Source organism: Petaurus breviceps, unplaced genomic scaffold (assembly GCF_028583685.1).
Source record: "Petaurus breviceps papuanus isolate PSGF00001 unplaced genomic scaffold, PetGlider_PUasm1.0 90763, whole genome shotgun sequence".
Classification (NCBI taxonomy): Eukaryota; Metazoa; Chordata; class Mammalia; order Diprotodontia; family Petauridae; genus Petaurus; species Petaurus breviceps.
Genome location: NW_027187340.1, coordinates 541161 through 551707, shown reverse-complemented (window position 1 = coordinate 551707; position 10547 = coordinate 541161). Strand labels below are relative to the sequence as shown.

General features: G+C 37.4%; 1 protein-coding gene across 3 annotated transcripts in view; it reads right to left on the bottom strand.

Moving 5' to 3' along the window:
• Positions 1 to 10547, bottom strand: part of MAP3K20 (mitogen-activated protein kinase kinase kinase 20) — a 218622-nt gene that overhangs the window by 168074 nt on the left and 40001 nt on the right. The window lies entirely within an intron of this gene.

The window sequence follows — 10547 nt, the reverse complement described above, 5'->3', positions numbered from 1 at the left end:
TGTTCTAAGTGATTCTTGCCCACAGACATTAGTATATGTAATGATCAGCTGAATTAAACTTACCCATTTCCATCCATTTAAATTCACTAATAACAGATATAAATGTTTAATCTTTCAATTTACTATTTGACCACATCCAGTTTGATCATGCTAAATCATTAAATCTTTGTGCCTCCCTCTCCTCATTGACAAAATGGAGATAACAACACATGTAGCAGTACCTACCTCATAAGGTTGTTGTGAAGTTCTAATGAGAAGAGGTAAGTAAAGTACCAGCCCTAATAGGGCTATATATCATCTCCTCCTACTATTATTATTGTGTTTTGGTTTTTTTTTTTTTTGCTTTTTGGAGGGGGGAAGGTAGGGCAATTGAGGTTAAGTGACTTGCCTGAGGTCACACAGCTAGTTTTGTGTTAAGTGTCTGAGGCTGGATTTGAACTCAGGTCCTCCTGACTCCAGGGCTGGTGCTCTATTCACTGTGCCACCTAGCCGCCCCCTATTATTGTCATTAGTATTGTTATTTTATATTCAATTATCCTGCCTCAAAGTATTTACCAATTATTAAAATAGATAGTTTCAGAGAAGCAATAAAATAACTCTGAAGTCAATCAAATGACTTGGTTTCTCCAGTTGGAAGCAGAGAATCTTTGTTCTAACACCAGATAATGTGGTTTCAGATCCAAATGTTCAGATGACTTGAATGTAAAATGCATAAATGCACTTTTTATGAAGTGTCTAGCCATACAACAGATTTAATTCGTATTCCCCAGGAAGGTGTCAAATTATGCCCCTTATACTGTAGTTGGGTTGTACGACAACAGGAAAAGTCCCTGATGTGGGTATTGTCTTGGTAAAAACAGAGAATTCTTGATAATATGTCTAACAAGTTGAACAAAGACATCGGTAACCATAAGAAATGTATACCTGATACTACAGCATTCTTTCAGACATAGTTCCATAGATAAGTACTATTTTTAAGTATTTTAGGATTTATACCCTTCTGCACAATTAGAAATAACAATTAAAAATTATCAACCTATTTTCCTGTGAGTGACTACAGATGTTTCAATTAACACACTCAAACAGGGAAATCTCACTAAGGAAAGTGGGGCAGAAGCTGAATAAGTCAGGAAAATATGAGGTTTTCAGTTTGCAAATAAAACAGAATATTTTATTTATGTATACTGAAGAAAACACGCTATCTCTGAATGAACAATTTTGATTAAAATCTTTTGTTGGTGATAATCTTTTCATTTCCTTTTTACTATGTCCTCAAATAAAACTATCATATTGGCCAAAGTATTTGTAATATTTTCCTCCAAAATCACTTGGGAAGAAAGGGAAGTGAAGCATTTAAATGAAAAGGAGATGTCTGCACATCTAATACTGTATTATTATATCTACAAGACATGACACAGGATTTAACTTACCATTTCAGAAATTATAAACAATAAAAACAGAGTCCAACCATCCCAGAATATTCCCCAAACAGATTCTGCCAAGAGGATTCCTCTTGCAAAAAACCTTTGCTCCTCTATCTGTGGGTAGAAGGAAGCTTTCCCTGGCAAAAGGTAACAAACAAGGCAGACAAAACCTTTTCTAGTCCTCAGTTTTGTCCTATTCATTTATTCCTATGACTGGACTGGAACAAAGAAATCAACAGGGCAACACTTTATCACACACACACAAAAAAAAACAATCATCCAAAGTCAAAGAAGGTTGAGGCTTTGATTTCTGCTTTCCCTTTTCAACACTAAGTGGTTTACAGAAATAAATCCCAGGAATGGAATGTACCCCGTATAAGATCAGAAGGAACCTAGGCATTTAAAAATAAGGAGATATGGAAACTGTATTTGCATCTGTAAAAGTTATTTACTTCCTAAAAAGGCTTTTTCAGGTGTGTGTGTGTGTGTTTATGTTAAACCAATTTGCTTGTCGAGTCCTGTTTTAAAATTTCAGTTCCAAATATCCTCTCTGACACAAAACTTCAATATGCTGTATCAAAAACTAAAATGGTTTGTAAAATGATATTTAAAAGTTGCTATGCTTATACCACCAATAAAGTATCATCTGGGCATTCATATTAGATTTGTTTTCAAAATTTCTTACTTTTATTGATAAATACCAAATTAATCTTTTGACTATATTATATTTATCCAAGTAGGAGGAATAGCATAGAAAAAAATAAAGGGCAATATTATGTCAGGGGACTAAGGTTTTCATGTAGGCTTTGTTCCAGGGTAATAATGAAAGGAAGATAAAAATTGGGCAAATCATTTACTCTTCCTGGGCCTCAGTTTCCTCAAATGTCCAATCAGGAGTCTGGATTAATATCTTTGTGATCTTATGAAAACATACTTTAGGGTAGCATAAACAAAGTTTGAAAAATAAACCTCCATCTAAATGTACAAAATATGGAAATGGTTAATTCTAGTATATTCAAGTTAATGGGACTCTGATGCAATATAGGACAAATACCAAAAAAAAAAACCCCACAAAAAGAAATTTACCTGTTTCATAATTTACTATCTCAACTCCTACAATCTTCCCTGTTCAGTCTGCCCACTCCATCAATATAATTTGAAAATATTACCACCTGCATTCTTGACTTGGCCCATTTCTGTCCTGCCTTCAGCTCAGGTATCTAGCTGTTGAACCCTGACTCCCTAATCATCTCTTATCTTTCAAATGGTAGCTGGAAATGAAAACCTGTCTCAAAGGTAATTATCCTAAGAAGACAGCTAAACACCAATGTGTTGTACATTATACAAATGTCTAACTCATGTAAGCACTGATTAGTACTTTTTCCTTTGGAAACAGCCTTGCACATAGTTCAAAAGAAACATGAAGAACTTCAGGGCAGATTTTGCTTATAAATGCAAGATATCAGTACATCAATCTTGCTTTTTGTGCCTCTTAATCATAACCAAGTATACAGAAGGAAAGAAATTCTTTCTCCTCTCTGAAACCATTTCTGAATGTAAAAGTTAATGGAGAATCTGCCCTTCTCTCTCTGCAGAGCTCTGCTAAGATAAACAGGTGTTGAATGTTTCCAATTGTTTATATAGTGTTCTTAAAAGGGAAATTTTCTTCCTACTCATTCTGACAAATGGCAGTAGGTAAACACCCCAGGATTTGTGAAAATAAAATATGATAAAGTAAAGACTTCAATATACTAGGGAGGCCTAGATACCAAATTTTCTTGCTGCTCTCCCCTTTGATTCCTTCTTAATGACGATTCCCATGCACATCATAGTCAGGTCTAATAGTAGGAGGGAGGCATCTGTCAACAAAATTCAAAACTAAAGACATCACCGTGTCATCAGGTTCTCAATTTATAATCATTGAATATTATATCTATAAATCCCTTAAGACTACAAAAATCCTGAACCACAAGTCTCTTCCTTTCTCTGTGTATTGTCTGACTAGAGGAAAAACTTCAGAAAATAAAATGGAATAAGGATAATTTTTTAAATTGTTCTTCACCATGGTCTAGAAAAGTATAAGAAGAAAATATCTAGTACTAGTGATTCTACTAATAGCACTCACACACATTATTTGGGGATGCTTTGGCATATTGGCAAGAACCAGGAAGGTGAACTCAATGTGTGTTCAATATACAAAGGCTACAGGCTAATGGTTATCTTATTTATTTCCCAGACCTTGAGGAAGACAGCAAGGAGAACATTAATTTCATGTTTGTAAACATTTTTTTTTTTGCTTTTAGGAGGGCAATTGGGGTTAAGTGACTTGCCCAGGGTCACACAGCTAGTCTTTGTGTTAAGTGTCTGAGACCAGATTTGAACTCAGGTCCTCCTGACTCCAAGGCCTGTGCTCTATTCACTGCTCCACTTAGCCACCCCTTGCTTTATAAACATTTTGCAAATCTTAAAGTACTACATAAATATCACTACTATTATCCCTATAATTCCATAGCAAAATTGTTTCCTAACCTAAATAATTATGTCTACAGCCAAAGACATAGTTCTGATTTAAATTGAGTATGTTTTCTTTTTAAACACTGTACTTGAAATGTCCAAGTGTGGTTTTTGGTAAATATTTTGAACAGTATGTTTTTAACAAGAAGGTGATTCCCAGAAAGTACATAGATCTGACTCAAGTAAGCCCATGTTCTGGTTCCTGGCCTTGTCTTCAAGTAAGGTTTGCCCCAAATGTGGCTATACGTCACTCCTCGTGCCTGCTGTTGAACTCAAAAGGAAATCTTCCTGAAAATCCTCAGTGGAGCTAAGGAATCCTCTGCGTTCTCTCCAAGTCTGTTCTACTACGTATGAAGTCTGTATTCAGTGTCGCCTTTTTTTTTCTTCCCTCTTGATATGCCATCCTCCTAAGTATTCAATGTCTAAATATTTAATTCCCTTCTGCCTTTATTTGAAACTCTTTGCAGGAAAGTATTTGGTAAAAAATAATCAAGATTATAAATGACCAATACTGCTGACTATTTTATCTTTCCTAGAAAAACCTACATTTTAACTGGAAACAATTTTGGAGAGAAATGGGACTTTCCAAGGTCTCCCTCAAATCCCATCAGAGAGGTGGTCATCCAATTCATCTCCTCCTAAGGACAGTTGGGAATCTGCCCATAGCATTGCATTTCTGGATCTAGAGTCAGGATTCTCTCACGGACATTCCATGGACCAAAAGGGAGGTCTTGAATCAATCTTGAATGTCCAACATATTTGGTTATGACCTTCCCTATGACCTTTAAGTACCACCTATATCTTCAGAATAAAAGTACAAAATAACTTTGGACCTACTTAGATGACAGACTCCCAGCAAATACAACAAAGTATTCCTTGAAATGTATGGATAAAGAAAAGTAATTTTTTTTTCTTTTTAATGGAAAATTCAGACTACATCCCAGAAGTAGCTTGGCTTTCCATGGATAGAAATATAAAACCTTATGTACTTTTTAACCACCATATGAGTTAGGAAGTCTCTGCCTATTAATTGTTTTGATAAAGTCCCTCAGTTACAAAATGACCAGATTGTATAGCTGTGGTATGTATATGTATATACATGTATCATAAATAGATGTGTGCCATAATATCTATCTACATGTATCCATTATCTAGTGAGCTAGCAATCTATTTATCTATCTGTTGTTGTGAGCTTTTTTTCCCCTGAAATTGTCCAGACTGGTGATATAAGGACACATTTTTAAATTATCAAAATTATTTCTTGCTCAGAGTCAGTTTCATTTAGGCAGCTTAATTCCTCTCAGATCATGAACCTGTGAACACTTTCTAATTAGAACAGTTATGAAAAAGCAACTCATTCCTTTTTTTCCCTCTCAAATATTTTTTTCAAAGACAAACCAGCCAGAATAGGGATTCCTGAATGTGACTTGATTAGGGTCATTCATTCAAAGTCAAACTAATACCAGATCACATTTACTCAAAACACTCCACAACTCAGTCAACCTTGGAAGTTTCAATATTGCCCTAGATGAGTACAGTTTTAAGGAAACAAATCCCTTTTCCATGAAACCAAAGACTTTCTGTGGCTCTTACAAAGATTGGTGGGTTATCCATTTAGAGATAGTGAATATGTAAGCAGATCCAAGATATATCATACTGGGAATACTTCTTGGAAGCAACCAAACTTAAGATAAGAATAATTGGTTTAAGGCCTGTCTAAAGAAATGTCTTTTGGGACTTCTGTTCTTCTGGCAGAGAGGAATTATCAATAATATTGGGGCCCTTATCATTTCTCACTGGAAGATCACAAAAGCCTTCTAATCAGATTCACTAAATCATTTTCTTTCCTCTCCAATCTGTTCTCTTCTTGGCTACCACACTTATATTTCTAGAAAATAACCAGATCTGATTATGTCACTCTCTCCACCTCTCACCTTACTCAAAAATCTTCAGTGTCCTCCTACTGTCTCTGACATTTAAAACCTTTCACAATGTAGTTCCTAGTTTTACTTTTCCAGTTTTATTTTGCATTATTGTCTTTTACCCACTCTCCAGTACAATGGACCTATGAGCTGTTAAGTGACACTCATATATATCTCCTACTTCTGTGCTTTTGCAAACATAGCTCCTTATTCTTAGAATGCACTCTGTCCTTACCTCTACCTCAGGATTCCTAGATTCCTCAAATCACAGTTTAGATGCCATCTCCTAATGGGTCCATTGATGATCTCCCACATTAGAAGTACTTTCTCCTTCTTGAAACTATTTTGTTACTATTTCATGCACACCTGGCATTTATGTCTCTGTGTACACATTGAACCTCTTCAGTGGAATGTAAGTTCCTTGAAGGCAAAGACCATCTTTGGTTTTGCCCTTGCATTCCTAGCTCTTGGCCTTCCACAGAGCAGGGGCTTTTACTAAATGCTCGATGAATTAAATTAAATTGCATATAGACCACTGTACTTGGAGACAGAAGATCTGGGTGTTAGTCGTGGCTCTGTAACTGAATAATAATAAATAGCAATAATAATTGTCAGTCAGTCAACAATTTCATTTATTAAGTGTCTACTCCATGCCAATCACTGTACTGGGGATACAACAGGTAAACACTATGTAAAAACAAGCTATATACAGAATACATTGGGTGCTAACTCAGAGGGAAGGCACTAAGACTAAGGTATCCTAGGGAGAGCATCTGGCAGGAAGTGGGACTCTAGCTAAGGCTTGAAGGAAGCCAGGGAAGCTACAAGGTCTCTAGAAATAATGAAGGAGAGAATTCTAAGCACAGAACTGACGTTTATATAGTGCTTTGCATATATTATCCATTTGATCCTCACAACAATGCTATGAGATAAGTACTATAGGTGTCATTATCCCCCCTTTACAGATGAGTAAACTGAGGCTTAGATTTCAAAATGACTTGCCCAGGGTTACACAGCTATTGAGGATTGCCAGCAGGATTTGAAGCCAGGTCTTCTCCGACTCCACAAGTAGCACCCTTTCTACTACATCTTCCTTTCCTTCCTGCTTAATTAGTTTTATGACTTTAGGAAAGCTATACCACATATTTCAACTTCAGTTTGCTCAACTGTAAAAGAGGAATAATGATACTCATTCTGCCTAGACAGGTAACCAAGTGATCTGTTGTTAAGGCTGTTGTTAGGATCAAATGAAACAATATGAAACATGCTGAAAACTGTAAAACACCATGTAATTGTGAGCTACTATCCATCACAGTTTCCAAAACTGAGCTCTCAAAAAAAGTATTCATGATATAGTTGTGGTCAGTTATTATCCTATATGCCCTTGAAATGAGGAGAAAAGTATAGCATTATAATCAACTAGGTTTCCAAAAGAATCAATAAGCTAATTGCTAACATCCAAGGCACTTTCAAATATTCTTATTGACTCCATCCATACAAGAGGGTCTCCCTAAGAAGTAACCCTGAAAATAAAATCTGAGAGAAGCAATGTTTGCACTGTAGTAAGCAGCTTCAGGCCTTTGGAAGAGTTATGAGGCCAAGTCAATAAACATTATTAAACTCTTACTGTGTGCCAGGTATACTGCTAAAAGCTGAGGGTACAGTCTGCCCTCAAGGATCTTCTATTTTAATCTGGGAGACAACAAAGAGGCAGAGAAAATATATACAGGGTAGATGGAAGGCTGTCAGGCCAGGGAGGTTCTTAGTTCTATGGCTCAGAGTTATATAGAGAAGGTGAAATTTGAGCTAAGTCTTGAAAGAAGTCAGGAAAGCTAAGGCCAAAGGAAGAGAATTTCAGACTGGAGAGACACCTAGTGCAAAGAATCAGAAACAGGAGATGGAGGGTGTAATAGCAAGCACCCTAGCACACCCAGAATGGCCTGCTAGCACAGGTTCTTTGATCTGTTTTTAAATGAAAGACTGCTCAAAAGGGGTTAACAATCCTACTTTTAATTACATTCACTAGTTCAGGGGAAAGGTCACCACCCTGAAGGTGGAGAAAATACAAGCAGAGAAATTAGCACAAAGATCAACAGACAGGGCTCCAACTGTCTGAACAAAGTAATACAACCATCTATATATATCACCAGACTTGGAGAGCACAAACAACATCTGAGTAATCAAGGGGCTCTTAACAAACGGCTACTCAGAGTCCCATCCAGGGAGTCACAAGCGAGCCCCCAAAGCAAAATACCAACCTCCCAGAATATACAGTTTTCAACTAGTAGGCTCAAAGCCAGAAGGCATTAATTAACTAATTAACTAAGTACCAAGAGGTGTGAAAACCTTCCTGCAAGCAAGTCTCTCCTAAGCAAGCTCCTCCCTAGGCAAGTTCCTCCCTCAGTGGGCTCCATGTGACTCAAGGTGTATCACAGCTGTGAAAGAAGTAAGACATCCAGGATTGAAATGCCACACAGGCCTATTAATGGACAGGGAAGATCTTCCTATTCCATTAACATTACAGAGGGTTGCCTGAGGCACTTCAAGGAGGTCAATGTTACTAGAACATAAAATACGTGGAGGAAAGTAAAGGATAAGAAAATCGGAAAGACAGGAAAGAACCCAGATATAAAGTGCTTGAAGTGCCAAACAAAGCAGTTTATATTTGATCCTAGAAAGTCATTAGAGTTCACTGAACAGAAGGGTGACATGGTCATACCTACATTTTAAAAGAATCACTTTGAGGTTGGTTGAGTGGTGGATAGAATGGAATGGAGGGAGACTGGTGGTGGGCAGACCCACCAGGAGGTGATTGCAGTAGTTCAGGGGGAAGATGATAGTGCCTGTACCAGGGTGGTGGTTTTGTACAAGGGGAGGTAAAGGAGAGACCTTGAAGGAAGAAACAATAATGGATTGGATATGTGGGGTAGATGAGAGGTCAAATATGACGTCTTGGTTGCAAGACTGAGTGACTGTCAGAATGGTGGTACCCTCAACAATATTAGGGAAGTGGGGAAGAGGAAAGGTTTGTGGGGAAAATACAATGAATTCTGTTTTGGATGTGTTAAGTTTGAGATGCCTGTGGGATATCCAAATCAAAATGTCCAAAAGGCAATTTGTCATTTGCATTTTTTCCTAATCTTTATAATTGAACTGTATAGAAATTCAGATTATTTTTTTCTTTCAAAATGATTACTTTGTGAAGCACAAGCCCTGTTGCCACATTTTTGTTACCCTGAGAAATGTATATCCCTTATGCATCCAATTTAATTTTTTTAAAGTTGAAAAATGAAAAAAGGCATTTGGTAATGTGAGACTAAAGCTCAGGAGACATTAAGGGTTAGATTTATAGATCTGGGAATTATCTCCTTAGAATTTATAACTCAATACTGTTGAGATCACCAAAGCAGATACTACAGCAGGAGAAGAGAAAGTGGGGCCAAAATAGAGCCTTGGGGGATGAAGAATAATCAAAGGAGACTGAAGAGCAGTCAGACATCTAAGAAGAGAGCCAGGAGAAAGCAGTGTCACAAAATCTACAGAGAAGAAAGTATCCAGAAGGAGAAGATGGTCTCCATTGCCAAACAATGCAGAGAAGTCCAAAAGCATCAGGACTTTTTTGAGAAAAATCCTCTTGATTTCACAAGAAAGAGATCATTGCTAACTTTAAAGAAGGCAATTTCAGTTGACAGATGGGGTTAGAAGTCAGCTTGTGGAGAATTTAGAGGAAGAAGAGAGAAAGTGAAAGCAGCAAATACAGATGACTTTATCAAGGAATTTAGTCAAGAACGGGAGGAAAGATATAGGAAGATGGCTAGCCGGGATGGCCAGATGACCATTTTAAAGATAGGTGAGACATGGGAATATTTTTAAGCAGCAGAGAAAGAGCCAATAGATAGGGAGACACTGAAGATCAGAGAATGAGTTTGGGATAAAAATGGGTCCAATCTGCTGGAGAAGTTGGGAGGGGTTGGGATCAAGGGTGCATGTAGGAGCAAGAAGAAGGCAAGAAGAAGGGACTCCTGTTCATCCAAGACAGGATTAAAGAAGGAGATAGTGGAGGAAGATGTCTGAATGATGTGAGACAAGGAGGGGAGAAAGACAGCTCATAGCAAATGGCCACAATTGTATGTGTGTGTGTGTGTGTTGGCAAGTGAGTGGCAAGGTCTTCAACTTAGACAGGAGGAGAAGGGGTACAATGGGAAACTAGAGGACAGGTGAAAAAGTCTAGAACAGCCACTGTAGGGAGTGAGATAGTAAACTGACTGGGGAGGAATAGAGTGTTTACCTTGATGTAGTAAGGGCACAGTGGAGACTAGGAAACATGAATTATGAATTAGGAGATGACTTTAAGAAGGCCAGACTGAGACAGAAAGCTTCAGTAGCCTATTGAAAGCCATCATAGAGGAGCTCAAAAAAATTTTTTTTAAAGTTTAAAAATTGTTTTAACATGTAATTGGGGAAAAAATAAAATATTATATAAAAAAAGAAAGTCATCACAGAGTTCCCTCAACAAACTCCTAGATGTTATCTCCCAGTGTTCCACTGTTCCTCACATGACTTTGGTAACATGGTTGCTACATATCAAGGAAATGACCTCCTGTGGTCAGAAAGGATTTTGGCGGTATAGGAGCTGTTTTGAGAGAGAGAGAGAGAGAGAGAGAGAGAGAGAGAGAGAGAGAGAGAG